This window comes from Oryctolagus cuniculus, chromosome 6, assembly GCF_051225735.1.
Source record: "Oryctolagus cuniculus isolate XC-2025 breed Fujian yellow rabbit chromosome 6, ASM5122573v1, whole genome shotgun sequence".
NCBI lineage: Eukaryota > Metazoa > Chordata > Mammalia > Lagomorpha > Leporidae > Oryctolagus > Oryctolagus cuniculus.
The window spans coordinates 137354840-137377437 of NC_142872.1; positions in this window are offsets into that span (position 1 = coordinate 137354840).

The following is a 22598-nucleotide window of genomic DNA, read 5'->3' on the forward strand; positions in this document are numbered from 1 at the left end:
AATAAAATTATTACCTATTTGAAAGGCAGATTTAACAGTTTTATATTAATAATTGCCTATTCCTTAGTATTTTCAGGTGCAGTATATATTGGTTCTTATTCTGGCATCAGTCAAAAATTCTATTCCGGGGCTGGCACTGTGTTGCAGCAAGTTAAGCTGTCTTTTTCAATATAGGCAGCGCAGAATGCTGGTCAGTGTCCTTATTGCTCTGCTCTTATCCAGCTCCCTGCTAACGTAGCTGGAAAAGCAGCTGATAGTGGCTCAGGTGCTTGAGACCCTGCCATGCATATGAGAGGCCAAGGTAGAGCTCCTGGGTCCTGGCATTGGCTTGGCACAGCCTTGGCAATTGTGGCTGTTTGAGGAGTGAACTGCAAATGGAAATGGAAGATCTCTTGCTATCTCTGTCATTTTCTTTCTCTCTCTCTGTCTCTCTCTCTCTGCCTCTTTCTCTAGCCCTCTCTATCTCTCACTGTCTCTGGCTCTTTTTCATTCTACCATTAAAATAAATAAATCTTTAAAAATTATCGCTTATTTTAAAAACTGAATGTCGTATTTGTTTAAATTACTATTTGCAGTATTTGTGTGAAACTAGGTGACTAGTGATCTTTAATGTAGTGACAGAAGCAGAGAGATAACTACTAACCATTTAGTTATAATAATGTTAAATTTAATTATAAAGTCCAAAATTTGAAGATATGCCGTCAGCATCAAACTACGTTTAAATTAATTATAAAACACATATTTGTGAGAGCAAATATAAAAGGAATTAAATAGCAATATTTATGATAAATGGCTTTATACACTAAAAATGATTTTTCCTCTAGTTGTCTCCAATTTAAAAGGAGGATTTTAAGCATGTCTATGTAGGAAGTTTACAAAAAACCTTAAATGAATCAATACTTACAAATGAATAAATTTTTACACCATCTCTAATAAGCAAAGAATGTGTACCCTTTGTAGAAGGAAATTCCTGGTGATTTTATACACTAAATGTCTCATAATCCTTGATTTTCTTTTTCTAGACACAGGGGCATGATGAAACAAAGATTTGTATTATTAGAATAAAGGCAGATGTTGTGGCAGAGCTAATAAAACTTCCACCTGTGAAGCCTGCATAAAATATGCATGACAATTCAAGTCCTGGCTGCTCCACTTCTGGTCCAGCTCCCTGCTAATGCGCCTAGTAAAGCAGCAGAAGATGGCCCAAGTCCTTGTGCCCCTGCATCCATGTAGGAGACCCAGAAAAAGCTCTTGGTTTCATACTGGACCAGTTCTGATCACTGCAGGCATTTGGGGAGTAAACCAGGGGATGGAATATATCTCCATCTCCTTCTCTTTTTGTAAACTCTCACTTTCAAATAAATAAGTAAATATTTTTTTAAAGAGAAATTATTAGAATAAATAGATATGACAGAATTCACTGTTATCTTGGAAAAAAACTAAATATTTTATCTAAAATATGCACTGCTCTTTCACTTATCAAAAAGATTCCATTGATAGTCACTCATCATTCCACTAGAAGTCATTGAAATTTGTTATATATCTAGTATGTAATAGCAGAAATGCTTGACACAGAGTACTTGATATTTTATTCTATTCTAAAATTTTAGTTTATAAGTAACCTATTGTTTTCCAAAAGTATGTATGTACACACACACAAATGATTGCTTCTACAATTGAAATAACTTACAATGCGATAAGATTTATACAGAACATACACATAAATGAAATTTTGAGTTTACACACACTGAAAACACAGTACATGAAATTACTACTTTTGAAAGACTGAGATATAAGGTAGCTAACTTTAAGAATGTTAGAGAGGCCAGTGCTGTGGCGTAGTGGGTAAAGCCACCACCTGCAATGCTGGCATCCTATATGGGAACCAGTTCGAGTCCCAGCTGCTCCAGTTCTGATCCAGCTCTCTGCTATGGCCTGGGAAAGCAGTAGAAGATGGCCCAAGAGCTTAGGCCCCTGTACCTGTGTGGGAGACCCAGAAAAAGCTCCTGGCTCCTAGCTTCAGATCAGTGCAGCTCTGGCTGTTGAGGCTAATTGGCGAGTGAAACTGCATATGGAAGACCTCTCTCTGCCTCTCCTTCTCTCTCTGTGTAACACTTTCAAATAAATAAATAAATCTTCTAAAAAAGGAATGTTAGATAAGTGAGATCTGTAAGATTGAATGGAGTTTATAGATATGATTAAGAGTGAATGACTTGTACCTGTAAAACTATATTGCATTTGTTAAAAACTAACCAAAAACAAGGAAATGTAACTGAAAAAAAAAGTGAATTGTGAGGACCCAAGATGGCTACATCCAATGGTACCAGTTCAAGCTGTTCATGTGGAAAATAGAATACTGTGGGCCATATGCCAAATTCACCTCGACAACTTTCCTCAGGTCCTGAAGAAGCCAAGAAGACTGTACCTTAAGGTAGGACATTAGGAAGGACCAAGACTACTGGATTTCACAGCGGTTTTCTACCTACTCACACAAAGTCAGGTTCTCTGTATCTGAGAACACGTAAAGCTCTCAGATCAAAAAGAAAATCGAAAATGTGACAATCTTGAATAACACAGCAAACTTTACTATCAATATGGCAAGCACTTGACAAATTAGAAAAGTGTCTCACAGCATCATGTACCTAAGAATTTGAGTTACAATTAAGTGTAATTGATCCAATCAAAAACCGCATCTAATCAAAAAAGAGTAAAAAACTAGTAATTGAAGGCAGACCCATCTGGACATCCCATGTTTTATTCAACTCTAATTATAATTCCTAGTATTTTATCTTTTTTCATGCATTTGTAGCTACTATGCCCCCACTAGGTATCAATTTGCATATACCAGCTTCCAAATTAACTATTAATTCTATTAAAACATAAAGCATTAATGATAACTATATATTACAAAATTTGTTCAATAATATAGCCAATTTAGCTATGTTAATAATTTGATTTACTTAAGGTGGCCAGACTTCATTACTATTTAAACTTTGAAATAGTCTCCAGAATTTTTTTATGTATAATATCGATGATACCTAGAGATGAGAGAAGCAGCTGTTGTGGAGTCTACATTGGACACAAATGGTTGTAATCACTTGGCCAGATGGATATGAATAAAAGAACAATTTGGATAATCTTAAATGTGAAAATCCAAAAGCACTGGTGAATCCCATTAGGCACCAAATCCCGAACTACAGAAAGTCCAAATGTAAAACTAAATGGAGAAGACAAACATTTGGATCACTAAGGAAGAAACCAACAGGTCAAAATAATTTTTTCTTACCTCAGATTTTGGAATTTACTTTAAAGATGTGTGAATTTTTTAACTAAATCATCTCATTATCACGTTACTTAATTGCATATACATCAATCAACATAATAAAGGCAACAAAAATTTTGCTTAGTTGAATTCAGTCTTTTTTAACCTCAAAATAAATAAATTTACACTAATTATGAAAAATAAGAGTGTTAAATGACATTATATAATAATTTAGCAGAAACAATGGTGATATTCATCATTTAAAATGCAAACATCACTTTCTTCTTTTTTTTCCCACTGTGACAAATATTTATACTTTGTTTTTCATTTTCAATTATCTTTATATACAGAAGATCAATTTAGTATATATTAAGTAAAGATTCCAACAGTTTGCACCCACACAGAAACACAAAGTGTGAAGTACTGTTTGAGTACTAGTTATATCATTAATTTACATTGTACAACACTTTAAGGACAGAGATCCTATGTGGGGAGTAAGTGCACAGTGACTCAAGTTATGGACTTAACAATTGACACTCTTGTTTATGGTGACAGTAATCACCTGAGGCTCTTGTCATGAGTTGCCAAGGTTATGGGAGCCTTTTGAATTCGCCTATTTCGATCTTATTTAGACAAGGCCATGGTCAAAGTGGAAGTTCTCTCCTCCCTTCAGAGAAAATTACCTCCTTCTTTGATGGCCCATGCTTTCCACTGAGATCTCACTCACAGAGATCTTTCATTTAGGATTTTTTAGTTTTATTTATTTATTTAGTTATTTATTTGTATTTTTCCAGAGTGTCTTGGCTTTCCATGCCTAAAATACTCTCATGGGCTCTTCAGCCACATCCAAATGCCTTAAGGGCTGATTCTGATGCCAGAGTGCTGATTAAGACATCTGCCATTGTATGAGTCTGCTGTGTGTCCCGCTTCCCATGTTGGATCGTTCTCTCCCTTTTTGATTCTATCAGTTAGTATTAGTAGACACTAGTCTTGTTTGTGTGATCCCTTTGACTCTTAGACCTATCATTATGATCAATTGTGAACTGAAACGGATCACTTTGACTAGTGAGATGACATTGGTACATGCCACCTTGATGGGACTGAATTGAAATCCCGTGGCACATTTCTAACTCTACCATTTGGAGCAAGTCCGACTGAGCATTTTTCAAATTGTGCATCCCCTCACTCTTTTATTCCCACTCTTATATTTAACAGGGATCACTTTTCAGTTAAATTTAAACACCTAAGAATACTTCTGTGTTAATTAAATAGTTCAACCAATAGTATTATGTAGAACAACAACAACAAAAAAATACTAAAGGGAATAAAGTATTAAGTTGTTCCTCGACAGTCAGGACAAGGGCTGATCAAGTCACTGTTTCTCATAGTGTCCATTTCACTTCAACATGTTTCCTTTTGGTGCTCAGTTAGTTGTCACCGATCAGGGAGAACATATGACATTTGTCCCTTTGGGACTGGCTTAATTCACTCAGCTTGATGTTTTCCAGATTCCTCCATTTTGTTGCAAATGATCAGATCTCCTTTTTTTTTTTTTACTGCTGTATAGTATTCTATAGAGTATATATCCCATAATTTGTTTATCCAGTCTTCTGTTGATGGGCATTTGGGTTGGTTCCAGGTCTTAGCTATTGTGAATTGAGCTGCAATAAACATTAATGTGCAGACAGCTTGTTTGTTTGCCAGTTTCATTTCCTTTGGGTAAATTCCAAGGAGTGGGATGGCTGGGTTGTATGGTAGGGTTATATTCAGGTTTCTGAGCAATCTCCAGACTGACTTCCATAGTGTTTTTACCAGTTTGCATTCCCACCAACAGTGGGTTAGTGTCCCTTTTCCCCCACATCCTCGCCAGCATCTGTTGTTGGTACATTTCTGAATGTGAGCCATTCTAACTGGGGTGAGGTGAAACCTCATTGTGGTTTTGGTTTGTATTTCCCTGATAGCTAGTGATCCTGAACATTTTTTCATGTGTCTGTTGGCCATTTGGATTTCCTCTTTTGAAAAATGTCTCTTGAGGTCCTTGGCCCATCTCTTAAGGGGGTTGTTTGTTTTGATGTTGTGGAGTTTCTTGATCTCTTTGCAGATTCTGGTTATCAACCCTTATCAGTTGCATAGTTTGCAAATATATTTTCCCATTCTGTCGGTTGCCTCTTCACTTCCCTGACTGTTTTTTTTTATGCAATCCCAATTGTAGTTTTTGGCTTTCATTTCCTGTGCTCCCGGAGCTTTTCCAAAAAGTCTTTGCCTGTGCTTATATCTTGCAGGATTCCTCCATTGTTCTCTAATACTTTGATGGTGTCGGTTCATAGATTTAGATCTTTAATCTATGTGGAGTGGATTTTTGTGTAAGGTGTAAGGTAGGGGTCTTGTTCACTTTCAAAAGGCTCTCAATCTCATCCATTACCCTTATAAAAATTACTAAATATAGTCAGGATTAAATGCTGCCAATCAATAATTATTTGAGCCTTATTAGATTATTATATGAATAGTACGGCATGCAATGCAAATAAGTTCCCAACTTATATTAATATGCTTATGCTTTATGGAAAAATATATTATAAAATCAATTTTGATAAGTAACTGAAAGTATGCTATGCAAATATTCTCAATGGATCTGTCACTTTTCTCCCTTTGAACTTAAGTGCCTCATCTGGTTATGGAATTCATTATCAACTACTTTTTGTATTGTATCTTTATTCTCTTCTCTTCACAAGAAAACATTTTCTGTAGATTATAATTATGATCAAAATTGTCAATAATCAAAAACAACTTCTTTTGATATTTCTATGTTCTCAGTCTACAAATTCTCCATCTATTCTGCATCAAGTTTAAAGAATATATTTCTGTGTCTGGCATTGCATTGTAGCAGTTAAAGTCACCACTTGGAAATGCTGGCATCTGATATGGGCATCAGTTTCTGTTTCCTGCTCCACTTTTGATCCAGTTCCCTGTTTGTGGCCTAGGAAATGTAGTAGAAGATGGCCCAGGTAATTGGTTCTCTGCCACCCACATGGGAGACCCAGATCAAGCTCCTGGCTCCTGGCTCCTTGCTTTGGCTTGGTCCAGCCTCAGCCAAGATGGACATCTGGGAGTGAATCAACAAATGGAAGATTCTCTCTCTCTCTCTCTCTCTCTCTCTCTCTCTCTCTCTCTGTCTTTCCCTTTCTCTCTGTAACTCTGATTTCAAATAAAGAAATAGATCTTTTAAAAATAAGTATGCAAGGCATGAAACAGATAAGTGATAAAGTGATATGCCATTTATGCCAATAACTTAGTCTCCTAGGCACAAATAATAAGCTTGTGTATGTCCTTAGTCCTTTATTTTCTTCAAAGATTCTCACCATTCAAATAATCTGCTGACTCCTATTGATTCTCCCACATGAAATCTCTTGAATTTTTTCCAGCTTCCATATTTCCACTAACATTCATCCAGCGTAAGTCAACATTGACCTTCATCTGTCACATCTTCCCTAAATGAATTCTGTATAACTGCTAGTTTTACTTCTATATATAAAGGGAAAAAAGCCAGTGCATCCCTCCGGAGTAAACTCTTATTGTCATTTTCCTGCATGAAATCTTCAGTATATAAAGCCTCAACCATTCATTAGTAATTTAATACCAACTATAATCTTTAGCTGTTCCATCTCTCCTTAAATAATAGCCTCTATATTACTTTCTATGTATAATGATCCAAATTTTTCATTGTTTCTATATCTTGATTTTGTCCATATCACCTTTTGAGATAGAAATGGTTTTTCCTGTTTCCTCATTTTCAATACTCATTTAAGCTTCTAATCCATATGCAAAATCTACATATGACACAAATTTTTTCATGTGAATTCCTTTATTTATTTATTTTTTTGACAGGCAGAGTGGACAGTGAGAGAGAGAGACAGAGAGAAAGGTCTTCCTTTGCCGTTGGTTCACCCTCCATGTGGCCGCTATGGCCAGCGCGTTGCCGCCAGTGCGCTGCGCTGATCCGAAGCTAGGAGCCAGGTGCCTCCTTCTGGTCTCCCATGCAGGTGCAGGGCTCCAGGACCTGGGCCATCCTCCACTGCACTCCCGGGCCACAGCAGAGAGCTGGACTGGAAGAGGAGCAACCGGGACAGAATCCAGCGCCCCGACTGGGACTAAAACCCAGGGTGCCAGTGCCACCAGCAGAGGATTAGCCTAGTGAGCCGTGGCACCGGCCTCTTTTTTTTTTTTTTAATTTATTGTTTTTCTTGAGAGGATGAGTTACAGACTGACAGATAGGAAGAAGTCCTCCAACCGCTGGTTTACTCCCCAAATGGTTGCAATGGCCACACCTTGGCTGATCTGAAGCCAGGAACCAAGAGCTTCTTCTGGGTCTCCCACATGGGTGCAGGAGTCCAAGTACTTGGGCCATCTTCTATTGCTTTCCCAGGCCATCAGCAGGGAACTGAATTGGAAGAGGAGCAGCTGGAACTTGAACCAGTGCAGATATGGGATACTGGTGCCACAGGTAGTTGCTTAATCTACTATGCCACAGCGTTGGCCTCTGTCTTGTGAATTTTATTATTGTCATTTGTGTACAGTTACTTTATTTGAAACTTTTATAAAACATATAATGAAAACCTTGACTTTAAGGTTTATAAATACATAATTTATCTTCCCATTTTTTCAAAAATGCTCCATTTTCACATATCTTTATGTTTTTCTTCTGTGGATCTCTTCAAAGTAATTGCCTAATGCAATACATACAGTACCATTTGTGGAGTAAATAATAAATTATCAATTACAAATATTATCAATTTAATAATAAGGAACATGATATTTTAAAAGTCTGCTATTGAGATCATTAAGGCACAAATTATTGAGTACCATGACTAATGAAAATTACCTTAAAAATAACACAAGTAAAAAGATTTGTTAGTTTTGTGTCTTCTTTCTAAACCTCAACACCTATGTAGAAGAGAAAATGTGTTGCTCTTATTTAATGTATTGCTCTTATTTAATGTATTCCATAATAATAATAATAAATTGTATATAATGACAATGTTCTCCACATATTTCATAGTTGAACAAAAGCATAGGACTTTTATTTATAGAAGATAGCCTTAAGTCCTTCCAAAATAACTGAATAATTACAGCATATTGTATTTCTCTCAATAATGTAGCTTCCTTATATTTGCTATAGATATAATTATATCTGTATTATGTATAAAAGTTATTTCTTAAGAAAGTCAATGAAGCTAAAGTTTAGTCAAATGAAATTTAGAAGATTCAAACAATTTGGCAGTAAAATCAATGGTATTAAAGAGTCCCATTTACAAACCATCTTCAAGACACTACACAATGTGTTAAAGTAATTATTTGAACAATTTTATCCCTAACAATATAATATTTCTTTGCACTGAATCCAACTATCAGCTGAAATTCATTTTATAGTAAGCATTTCTAGGATGGTTTTACCTTAAGCTGGATTTAACAAAATCATTAGTGTGTGAATAACACAGAAATGTCAAGAGCTATTAAAATACTTTTCCAATTTTTGATATTGGCAAATACATCATGAGAGGATAGGAAAATGCTTACATAATACTTAATGAAATTCATCTTTGAATAAATCTTTTAGGTTAGACTGAACTTTTAACCTACACTAAGTATTATCAATTTTTGCCAAAGAAAGCTAGTGACCACATATCATTATTTCAAAGCCAAATGTTTCCTATATTTTTTAATATATTACTTTTCTAAATATACTTAGTGCTTTAAGTGGTATATTATATATGATCACAAAAATGAGAATATAATAACATTTAGTGGCAAGAAAAATCCATTAAGCCTATAGTCTTATAGTACCTTTTTACTCAGTAAAATTTCTTCTATTGCTATACTTTTTAAAAAATGCAACTTTATTCTTAATTCATTCTCATGTCATTATTTTTGTTGTTGTTTAGTTTCTTCCCTTTTGACCCACTGTGTTAAACAATTCTTGTAGAAAATAATTTGTCATCACAATCATAATGAATTCAATTTTCCTTAACCCAGACCTTGCCATGGCTTGCTATATTGCAAGAGAAACTACCTGAAAGGTTAACAAGGGTCACTTCTGAGAAGTCTGACAAGATTATTACAGCTTTAATTAGATCAGCCAAAATTCTTGGTGAATATTGTTCAGCAAATTATTCTTTAGTAGAGGAAATTATGTTCTTTTAAAAATTCCTTATTCAAGAATACAATCTATCATTGCTAAATACAAAAGCACATATTTCAAATTATACAACCATCTGAGGTGAACTTTTCCAACTACATTTTATCAGTTGTCTTAGGAAATCCCTCAAATAGAACAGAGTGATGCACACATAATCAAATCTGGGTACTCCAACACAGGTCACAGTGCTCCTGGAATTCTTATTTTTTTTTTGGAAATTAAAGATAAATTTATTTTGAAATTCACACATGGCTTTTTCATGATGTGCATTTTCAATGTGCTCTTTGAAGCCCCCTCACATTTTTACATTTTATTTTTTAATTTTCTTATAGAAAGCTTTTATTTAATAAATATAAATTCCATAAGTACAATGTTTGGATTACAGCAGTTCTTCCCCCCATACCTGCCCTCCCACCCCAAAGCATCCCACCTCCTATATCTTCTCCCATCCCATTCTTCATTAAGATCCATCCTCAAAAAAAAAAAGAAAAAAAAAGATCCATCCTCAGTTATCACTATATATCTTTATAGACAGAAGATCAACTTCACACCAAGTAAGAATTTCAACACAAGTAAGGATTTCAACAGTTTGCACCCACACAGACACACAGAGCATAAAGCAGTGTTTGAAGACCAGTTCTACTGTCAATTCCCATAGTACAACACATCAAGGACAGAGGTCCTACATGAGGAGCAAGTGTACAGTGACTCCTGTTGTTGATTTAACAATTGACACTCCTTTTTATGAAATCCGTGATCACCCGAGGCTTATGTCATGAGGTGCCAAGGCTATGGAAGCCTCTTGAGTTCACAAACTCTGACATTATTCAGACAAAGCCATAATCAAAGTGGAAGTTTTCTCCTCCTTTCAGAGAAAGGCACCTCCTTTGATAGCCCCTTCTTTCCACAAAGATCTCACTCACAGAGATGTTTCATTTAGGTAATTTTTTGCCACAGTATCTTGGCTTTCCATGCCTGAAATGCTCTCATGGGCTTTTTAGCTAGATCCGAATGCCTTAAGGGCTGATTCTGAGGCCAGAGTGCTGCTTCGGGCATCTATCATTCTGAGTCTGCTGTGTGTCTTGCTCCCCCTATTAGATCGTTCTCTCCTATTTAATTCTCTCTCTCTCTCTCTTTTTTTTTATTTTTTTATTTATTTATTTTTTTTACAGGCAGAGTGGACAGTGAGAGAGAGAGACAGAGAGAAAGGTCTTCCTTTTGCCATTGGTTCACCCTCCAATGGCCACTGCGGCCGGCATGCTGCAGCCACACACCACGCTGATCCAAAGCCAGGAGCCAGGTGCTTCTCCTGGTCTCCCATGCGGGTGCAGGGTCCAAGCACTTGGGCCATCCTCCACTGCACTCCTGGGCCACAGCAGAGAGCTGGCCTGGAAGAGGAGCAACCGGGACAGAATCCGGCGCCCCAACAAGGACTAGAACCCGGTGTGCTGGCGTCACAAGGCAGAGGATTAGCCTATTGAGCCACGGCGCCGGCTTCCTATTTAATTCTATCAATTAGTATTAACAGACTCTTGATCTTATTTATGTGATACCTTTGGAACTTAATCCTATCTTTATGATCAGTTACTTGCTTAAACTGATCGCTTTAACTAGTAAGATGGCATTGGTACCTGCCAATTTAATGAGATTTGGAGTCCCATGGAAAACTTTTAGCTTTACCCTAGGGGTAAGTCCGAGGGAATGTGTGCCAAACTGTAAATCCTGTAATTCATTCTTTTAACCTGGCTCATCCCTGGCTATTGCAGCCATTTGGATGTTAAGCCAGCAAGTGGAAAGTTCTTTGAGATCCCCACCTTTCAAACAAATAATAAATAAACAAATTTAAAATAAATTTTAATTATCAAAAATAGAAACACACAAATGTAATTAGGTATTGCTATTCAATAGGATTCATTTGGACTATTACTCTGTTTATTTAATTTATAAATGTTTCTATGTAAGTGTAACTACCTCTCCTTGCAATTATTCATTTTCTTTTTCATATTTATGTTCTCCCAGTTGAACTCCATTGGAAGATTATCCTGTATTTCTGTCCTTTGGGCACGAGTCCAGGAACTCCATTCTGGTTTCTCACATGGGTGTCAGGGCCACAAGCGTTTGGGCCATCACTTGCCATTAACCAGATGCATCATCAGGAAGCTGGATCAGAAGCTCAGCAGCAGGGACTCCAACCAATACTCCATTATGGAATGCCTGTGTCTGTGTCACAAGCCACATCTCAACCTGCTGTACCACAATCCTGACCTCAAGCCAGTATTTCAGAAATTAGTAATGAAAAAAATGATGCATATGATTGGCTGTGGCTTTCTGTAATGTCTGTTATATCCTGAAAGGTTTTCAGTCCTTTTCCCGGCTTTGGTGCAATAACATTTTTGCTAACTGTTGCCCTCATTTCCTTGATAATATTCCCATAGTTGTTGGATCCAATATCTGAGAGAAATATCTAAGACTGTCTCCAGCCTGATAAAGTTCTCAGGATCTCTTGCTCACTCACTCACTGCTGATTCATTTTTGTTGTTTTTGAGTTCATCTGCTTTTAATTCTTCCTTCATCAAGCAACCATTGCATTTGCTGTGCCACTAGCCTTAGTAGACTCTACTTTCATTTCAGATTTCCAATTTCTAAGAAAAAAAAAAAAATAAGTGCCATTTGCTTCCACTAGCCCACTTTCTTCTCATTCACAAATTGTCTTACGAAGCACCCAACTGCATACACTTCTCCATGTATTGGTTACACTCCAGTCACCCTACTTATAATGTATTACTATTTTATTTTTCTCAAATAAATATGCATCTGATCTTGTGTTCTTTTCAATTCTTTTTTCCTATTTTTTCATGCTTCTGTTGTTATAGTTCTTTCACAATCTCCCTCTCTCTCAAAGTTTATTATGCCATCTGCAACTTCTCCACCACCATCAGTTGTTTGACTCTTTTCTGGATTCTCTCCCATGATTTTTTTTTTCATTTTATGCCTTTAAATAAAACTTGTATCTCCTTAACAAGAGCTCCTTTTATTCTATGATGTTTAAATCTTTAACTACACTATATAAACATTACTTTTTAATATTTCTATAACCAGTATTTTTCCAATTTGAATATGCCTTATAATTAGAGGAATTGAAGCATAAGGCAGAAAAAGCATGGACATATAGTAAATAATTAAGATAATCATTGTTTAGTGTATTATAAGGTTTTGTTTTCTGAGAAATAACCCACTAATGAGTATAGAAATAAATAAACTTAAAAATTCAATAGACAAGAAGTAATGATATAAACTATAGTCACTTAGTAAGGAAGAGTAATTAGTGAAATTTTTATCTGTATGCTGTATTAAGCTGTAAAATATATGTAAATATATGTAAACACACATATATATAAATATAAACATACATACAAATATATATAATGATATAGAAAGTATTTATATGGATATATTTTAATTAATCTCATTCATTATATGTCTGAACACATATAGAAGTTAATTACCATTTTCATTTTGGTAAGATATTTAGCAGACCATTGAAAACATGAGGGTTGTCATTTGTTGTTAAGGAATAGTAAAACTCTAATTTTGTAAACAATTTGCATTTATTCATTTCTCAATTGATTTTCACATTAACTCTTTTTTAAGGATTTGTTTATTTATTTGGGAGGTACAGTTACAGAGAGAGGGAGAGACAGAGAGAAAGGTCTTCCATCTGCTGGTGCACTCCCCAAATGCCTGCAATGGTCAGAGCTGGACTGAATCAAAGCCGGAAGCCTGGAGCTCCTTCCAGGTCCCCAGTATGGATGCAGGGACTCAGTCACTTGGGCCATCTTCTACTGCTTTCCTAGGCTATAGCAGAAGGTGGAAAGAAGCTGAAGAGGGGCTGGTGCTGCGGCTCAATAGGCTAATCCTCTGCCTTGCTGCGCCGGCACCCTGGGTTCTAGTCCTGGTTGGGGCACCAGATTCTGTCCCAGTTGCTCCTCTTCTACTCCAGCTCTCTTCTGTGGCCTGGAAGTGCAGTGGAGGATGGCCCAAGTCCTTGGACCCTGCACCCACATGGGAGACCAGAAGGAGGCACCTGGCTCCTGGCTTCGGATCAGCTCAGTGTGCCGGCCACAGCATACAGGCCTCAGCGGCCATTGTGGGGTGAACCAACGGCAAAGGAAGACCTTTCTCTCTGTCTCTCTTTCTCACTGTCCACTCTGCCTGTCAAGAAAAAAAAAAAAGGCAGAAGAGGAGCAGTCAGGACATGAAACAGCGCCCCTATGGGATGTTGGTGCCCCAGGCTGACTTAGCCTACTACACCACGGCACTTTCCCCTATATTAACTCTTTTTTTGTTTGTTTGTTTGTTTGTTTTGACAAGCAGAGTTAGTGAGAGAGAGAGAGAGAGAGAGACAGAGAGAAAGGTCTTCCTTTCTGTTTGTGCACCCCCCAAATGGCCACTACGGCTGGAGCACTGCAGCCAGCATGCTACGTCAATCTGAAGCCAGGAGCCAGGTGCTTCCTCCTGGTCTCCCACGTGGGTGCAGGGCCCAGGCACCACTGCCTTCCTGGGCCACAGCAGAGAGCTGGACTGGAAGAGGAGCAACTGGGACAGAATCTGGCACCCCAACCGGGACTAGAACCCGCAGTGCCAGCGCTGCAGGTGGAGGATTAGCCAAGTGAGCCACAGCGCCAGCCCCCCCCCCCATATTGACTCTTAACGGGTTAATTATGGAAACTTTTTGTGCCTCCACTTGCACTAATAACTTTTTTATTTATATTAAAAACAAAGTCTAAATACCCATTCTTGATTACAACGAGGATCCATCATTCTAAAATTTCTCCTTGATTTAAGTAATATACATACAACATATTACATAAAGTAGTTGCATACTAAATATATTTATGTATAAAATAATTATGGGATACAATGACAAGTAAGGTACAATCTTTACTCTTACAGGCTTGTCATCTGAATCACTTGTATTAACTTCCTGGAATACAAAGTACGAAAAAAATACCAATCTTATAAAAGTCCAATCAGAGTATTATATGGATAGAGAAAAGTTGTCAGTTAATGCTTAATATGGAAGATCCATGATTATTATGTCATTAGCTTGTGTCACCAGTAAACTGAATTAAACCATTTTCACTCACCTAATGAAGCTTAATGCATCAGAAACATTTCCTTGATTAAAGATTATTTAATAACTATAATAGTATCAGAGACTTTCATTTAGCTAATACTATTATGGAATCATCTTAATTATGAAAATAACATAAGCTTTTAGTGAATAACTCTAAAGAGTGTATTAGGATCCCAGTTCTGCTGATACAAACTCTATATCCTTAGGCAAAAAAATTTCATATTACCTCATTTCTCACATGTAAATAATACTATCAATAGAGATTAGAGTTTTGTTTTGTATGTATGCCTTCTAGGGAATTCCTGTTGTACCAATAAAATTCTTAATTTTTATTAAGTGATAACATTATATATACACAACAGAGTATTATCCCATCACTAGAAACACATGGAATTCTTCTATTTGCGAAAATCTGGTGTTCCAGGAAGATATTAATCAGAAATAGACAAAATCAAAGCATCTCAATTATACATAGAATCTTAAAAAGTTCATCTCATGTAAGTTGAGGGTAGAAGTTGCCAGTAACTAGGACAGTAAGGAGAACAGGCACCATTTGCAGTTACATAGGAGGAATAGAGTCCTTTGGCACAACAAAGTAAATACAGTTAACAGTAAAACATCATCTACCTCAGTATAGTCACCATGAAGAAATCATAAAACCTAGTGAAAGAATAAGTAAAGAGTGAAAATGTTTATTTATAGCTATAAATAATTTCACACAGCAAGTACATTTGATGTGAAAAAGAGCACAACATTTTTTTCTAAATTCCGTTTGTGCAAAGTTTTTCTGACTGACTTTAAGTTCATTGAAGGTAACTTGCTCTTCCTGGCTGGTTTTATTCTCTTTAGACTTGGCATTCAGGATTTAAAATTTTATAACTATATACATATTTAAAAATTTTATGTCTTTACTCATCATTCTTGCACAGAACTCACCCACTGTAAGGTTTTGCTCCAATGAATTTTGGCTAAAATTGGTTTTTTACATTTCTTTTGAAGAGTCAAGCCATTCTCTAGCCCCCCCAAAAAATTACTTTAGTTATTAGCTTATTTTAATCATTTCTACATTGTTTTCCCTTTTTCCAGAATTTTCTCACTTGCTTTTTAGATGCCCTTGCCTTAGTTTAAAAGTTTTGCTTTATGCTTTGAGAAGGAATTCTACCGATGGATCTTCCGATTGAATTAATTAGATCTAAGAACTGACTATGATAATTTCATCTACACAAACTTTATTTTTGGAAATGTTGATGTGGACCAGAAAATCTTTATTATATTAACTTCGTTATTCTTTTTTTTTTTTTTTTTTTTTTTTAGACAGGCAGAGTGGACAGTGAGAGAGAGAGACAGAGAGAAAGGTCTTCCTTTGCCGTTGGTTCACCCTCCAATGGCTGCCGTGGCCGGCGCACTGCGGCCGGCGCACTACGCTGATCTGATGGCAGGAGCCAGGTACTGATCCTGGTCTCCCATGGGGTGCAGGGCCCAAGAACTTGGGCCATCCTCCACTGCACTCCCGGGCCACAGCAGAGAGCTGGCCTGGAAGAGGGGCAACCGGGACAAAATCCGGCGCCCCGACCGGGACTAGAACCCGGTGTGCCGGCGCCGCAAGGCGGAGGATTAGCCTACTGAGCCGCGGCGCTGGCCACTTTGTTATTCTTAAGATTATTATGATTGCTGGTATTGTTTTTGTTTAATAGTATCACATTGTATAACTGTTATTAGTGATATCACATAAGTATGTAAGCCTATGTAACAATCATAATTCCAGTTAACTGTAATATGAGCCATCTCTATCATTATCATTAATTTTCTACAAGATATGGAATCAAATTTTTGACTTCAGTGCTAAAAATAAAATAGGATGGTATGAAACTAACAAGCAGATTTGATATATTTTTGAAATTGATAATTCCATAAATGATACAAGCTGTTTTAAATGAACTTCTAATCTGTCAGTGTGAGCTCAGAATTTTGCTCCAATAAATTTATATTGCAAATGGTTCCCATTGCAATTGGTTCCAATTGAACTTTCCATTTATTGTTAAATTTATATCTGAATATTTTATCTAATATTACTAGTATATGTAGGAGTTTATCTAGCATTTTCTATTTTAATTATTTTGTGTTTATGACAATAATGATATGTTTTTATAGTATGGTAAAATAGTTATTGGTTATTCATAATCTATTCTTCTGAACTTTTTAGAGATATTATCATATAATATACAAAGAAAATCATTTTACTTTTACTTTTTAAATTATTTTGACTATAAAAGTTTTATCATGTATGTTGCCTTTTCTGAAATTATATGCATTCAAGAGACTGAGAAGCAGAGGAGGAGAAAGACAAACAGTTAACGGTGCTTCCATCTGCTAGTTTACACCCCAAATACACGCAAAGGCTAGGGCTGAACCAAACCAAAGCCAGCAATTGGAATGTCAACCAAAATGTCTCACAAGGGTGGCAGACATCTAATATTTGAACCTTCCTCGAGTCTGCTTTGGTGGGAAATTGAAATTTACCACATAGATTCTAAAGTATATCAAGGACTATCCTTATATATAATTATGCTGATTGGCTTTCAATCAATAAGGATGAGTGTTTACAAAAGACTGTGTACGTTTATATTTTCTAAAGTTAATGGAATATTTAGCATAAGTCTTTTCTGACTATTCAGTCCTTTAATTTTATTCATAGAGTTCTGAAATAAGAATATTTCATACAAAATGTAAAAGGTAGAGAAAAAGTTTAATAGTCATGTCATCTATAGTCTATTTTTTAAATTTTATTAATCAAATGCATATTTTTCTATTATCACTTTGCTGTGGGTTTCTCAGTAATTTGTTCGTTGTAACTAGAAAAAGAGTCTTCCATTTGGTGAGATCTACTTGCAAAGTTTCATACAAATATGACACATAATTAGGTGCTGGTGATATAGGACACATCTGTTTAAAAAACAACATCAGTGCAGGTGGATTAAGTGTGCAGTCATGGAGTTTAATCAGCATATGCTCATAGCACACTGCTAGAAGGGTTGCTCCATGATAGTGATGGCTACCTCCTGCAGGATTCAAACTTCAATATCATGAATCTTTAAAAATGTAATTGTGGAGTAATGTTAAAGGAAAAGCAAGCTGCATAATTCTTAAAAATTTATTTCACAATTCAGTTTTCTAGAACTGCATTATAGTACCTTGGATTCCAACTGTTGTTTCATTGAAAAAAATTGATTAACTTGGAAATAGCTTTGCCATGGTTGCCTCTCTGCATCTTCTTCATAGTGAATACAGCAATATAAGTGTCTCAGGATCTCTGCAGGAAGTCAAATAGCCACAGCAGGAAGTCTTCACCATTAACAGCAACCATTCCAGTACTAGAAAGTATAAGGACATATTAATATTTTCAAGCTATTTTGGTGGCAAAGATCTCATCTAAAAATACTTCCTTGTGCTTCTCATTTTTTATTATTATATAAAGGGAAAAAAGCTACAGTTAAACAACGTCCATTGTTGAGATGTGACATAATTGATAAATATTTTGGTTCACTTGAAAATATGAGCAACATAATTTTAAAGGATTTTAATTAAGCTATTAAACATTGAATCAGAATAATTTATCAATTCCTTTTATATACAGAATAATATTGATATATACTTACTCCTATAATACTTCCTATATAATATTGATCATGGCAGAGAAGATCAGTCTTTTAATACTATTGCAAGCCAGAAAGTAAGCTGTAAAACTAGGAAATATAAAAATCATGAGAAATAGTATCGTAAGTTAATATTTTTTCAATATTTATTTTTTTGAAAGGCAGAGGGAGAGAGAGAGAGGGAGAGAGAGAGAGAGTTTTCCATCTGCTGGCTCACTCCCCAGTCGGCCACATTGGTCAGAAATAGGCCAATCCAGTTCCAGGAGCCAGGAGCTTATTTGAGGTATTCCACATAGATGCAGTGGCCCAAGGACTTGGGCCATCTTCTATTGCTTTCCTAAGCCATAGCAGAGAGCTGGATCTGACGAGGAGCAGTCAGATTCAAACTGGCACCCATATGGGATGCCAGCACTGCCAGAGGTGGCTTTACCCACTAAGTCACAACGCCAGCGCTTTTAATAACATTTTGAAGCTTAACTAGATTGCAATATGAATTGAAATTTTCAATAAATTCATAATTTTTATCTTTTTCTACCTTATTTTTTTATTTTATTTTATTTTATTTTATTTATTTTTATTTAATGAGCATAAATTTCCAAAGTACAGCTTATGCGTTACAATAGCTTCCTCCCCCCCATAACTTCCCTCCCACCCACAACACTCCCCTCTCCCACTCCCTCCCCTCCTCCATTCACATCAAGATTAATTTTCAATTGTCTTTATATACAGAAGATCAATTTAGCATATATTAAGTAAAGATTTCCACATTTTGCTCCCACACAGAAACACAAAGTGTAAAATACTATTTGAGTACTAGTTATAGCATTAATTAAACACCTAAGAGTAATTGTGTATTAATTACAGAGTTCAACCAATAGTTTTAAGTAGAATATAAAATGCAACTTTTGTATCATTGTGGCTTCCCCCCGCAACATCCCTCCCTCCCGTGGCCCTCCCCTCTCCCACTCCCTCTCCCATCCTGCCCTTCATCACGTTTCATTTTCAATTACTTTCATATACTGAAGATCAACTTAGTATATACTAAGCAGGGATTTCAACAGGCTGCACTCACACAACCGAACCAGGTATAGGGTATTGTTCGACTAGTAGTGTTGTTTTCGAGTTTCATAGTTAAACACATTAAGGACAGAGATCCTACGTGGGGAGCATGAACCCAGTGATTCCCGTTGTTGATTTAACAATTGGCACTCTTATTTATGATGTCCGCAATCACCCGAGACTCTTGCTATGAACTGTCTAGGCTATGGAAGCCCCTTGAGTTCACTAACTCTGAATTTGTTTAGTCAAGGCCGTATCACAGTGGAGGTTCCTTCCTCCCTTCAGAGAAAGGTGCCTTTCTCCTTGATGGCCTGATCCTTCTGCTGGGGTCTTGTTCACCAGGATCTTTCATTTAGATTTTTTTTTTTTGCCACCGTGTCATGGCTTTCCATGCCTGTGAGACTCTCATGGACCTTTTAGTCAGATCCAAATGTCCCAAGGGTTGATTCTGAGGCAGGAGTGCTATTTTGGGAGTTTGCCATTCTATGAGTCTGCTGTGTGTCCTGCTTCCCCTGCAGGATCATTCTCTCCTTTTTGATTCTATCCTTCATTATTTGCTTACACTGGTCTTATTTGTGAAATCTCTTCGACACTTACCCTATCTTTTTGATCGGTTGTGTATTTATACTTATCACTTTGCCAAGTGTGCTGGCATTGGTACCTGCCTCCTTGGTAAGGTTGAGTTGAAATCCCCTGGCACATTTCTAGTTCCACCATTGGAGGTAGGTCTGAGTATATTCTGTCCTATATATCTCCCCCCTCTCTTTACATATTTATTTTCATTTTATCTGAAAGAGAGAATCTTGTGTCTTATGGTTCATTCCCCAAATGACCCAGATCCAGGGCTGGACCACACCAAATCCAGGAGCCTAAACTTAATCCCAGTCTTTAATGTGGGTAACAGGGACTAAAGTGCATGAAGCCATCATCAGCTGCCTCCCAGAGTGTCAGTTAACACAAATTTTGATTGGAAATAGAGGGACCAGGAATCAAACCAGGCATGCCAATATGTCCCAAGCAGTGACTTGATTGCTGGGCCAACCACCTGCCTGTTGTTGTGTTTGTTTATTTTAAAGATTTGTTTGTTAAATTTAAACAAAGTTATGGAGAGGAAAGACAGAGATCTTCCATCTGCAGTTTTATTACCCAAATGATTGCAAAAGCCAGGGCTGTGCCAGGCTAAAATCAGAGAGCCTGGAACCACATCCTGGTCTCCCACTTGGGTGACAGGGGACTGAGTACTTCTGTTGCTTTCCCATGTGCATTAACAGGAAAGTGGATCAGAAGCACAGCAACCAGAAGGTGAACTGGCACTCACATGGGATGCTGGCATCACAGTTGGTAGCTAAACCCTATGTGCCACAATGCCAGCTCTGTTTTATATGATGAAAGTTTATAAGAATTATTATGTAATATGCAATTAGCATAGGAAATGAATGTATTATATCCATATGCAAAAACCTGCATAACAAATTTGGAAAATAAATATAAACAATACTTGCAACAAGGAAATGGTTAAATACTATTAATGACTAAAATAAATCATCTGTAATTTGAAAGGAAAAAACTAAGCTACAAATCTGCACACATGAACCAACCCAAATAACTCCATGATGTTTCTCCACACCACTTACTTATTAATAAACACTCCTTTCCCTGAGATTAACATTATTACTTTATCACCACAGGTAGCATCTACCTGTTAGTGAAATTCATTTAAATAGTATAGTATAGTTAGGCAATTTTTGTTTCTTATTCACTTTCTTTTATATATTGTTCTCAAATGTATCCTTATTTATGTTTATGTTGGTGAATCATTCTTTTTAATACAATATGAAGATATTACAAATTGGTGACTAATATTTTGGTTTTTTTGAATCTTAGACTATCAGGATTAAAGCATGTGTGAGGGGCCAACATTGTGGCATGGTGGATTGAGCTACCTCCTGTAAGGCCAGTATCCCATATCAGAGTGCCCATACATGTCCTTGGCTTTTCCACTTCCATGTCAGCTCCCTGCTAATGTGTCTGCAAAAGCAATGGAAGATGGCTCAAGTGCTTTGACTCTTGACACCCACATAGGAGGGCTGGATGGAGTTCCTTGTACCTGGCTTTGGCCTGGCCCAGACCTGGCCATTACTGCTATTTGATCAGTGAACCAGTAGATGAAAGATTCTCTCACCTGTCTCTCACTCACCTCTCTCTCTCTCTCTCACACACAAAAACACATTCTTGCTCTCTATCTTTTTTCCTCTGTCTCTGTCAATCTGCTCTTCAGAAAAATAAAGCAATCAAAATATGCTGCTGTGCATATTACTATTTAATCATTTTGTGGACAAATATATTCAATTATCTTAGGTATATACATAGGAGAATTCCTGGACCATGGGTAGTTTTGTTTGAAGTGGCTGAAAACTGCTGTTTATGGATTAGTTGTACTTCACTTTTGTTTCAATGAATTTCTGATTAATAAATAAAAATTATCCTGTATCGTGTTTTGAAATATGTATATATTGTGGAATGAATATATGAAGTTAATTAGCATGCATTTTTAACATGCATATTTATCACTTTTGTGATAGAAACACTCAAAGTCTACTGCACAGTTTTCAAGAACACAATGCATTTTTTAAAAGATTTATTTATTTATTTGAAAGCCAGAGTTAGAGAGAGAGAGAGAAAGAGAGAGAGAGTGGTCTTCCATCTGCTGCTTCATTTCCCAAATGGTTGCAACAGCTGGAGCTGGGCCAATCCGAAACAGGGAGCCAGGAGCATCTTCAGGGTCTCCCACATGGGTGCAGGGGCCCAAGGGCTTGTGTCATACTCTACTATTGTCCCAGGCCACAGCAGAGAGCTGGATCTGAAGTGGATAAGCCGGGACTTGAACTAATGCCCGTATGGGATGCCGGCACTGCAGGCTGCTGCTTTACGTAGGTATGCCACAGCGCTGGCCCCCACAATGCATTTTGAGGAATGTTCAGACTGCTTACCATAGTGCTTCTACTGATTTATATTCCCACCAACAGCCTCTGTATGCACATCCTCACAATGCTTATTATGTTTTGTCTTTTTGGTAATAGTCATCCTAATACATAATGACTTCAGAGTAAATTAAGTTAAAAATCAGCCTTCTATACTTACACACATATTTACAGTTTCCAGTGATCTTCAATACTTCCTGTACAGTCAGTTTTTTTTTATAAGAAAACATCTAAATCTAGCCTGAGGAAATTTTCAGTATTTAGTTATCCTTCACCTAAAAATGGCTTTATGTCACTCTCACTTTTGCATGAC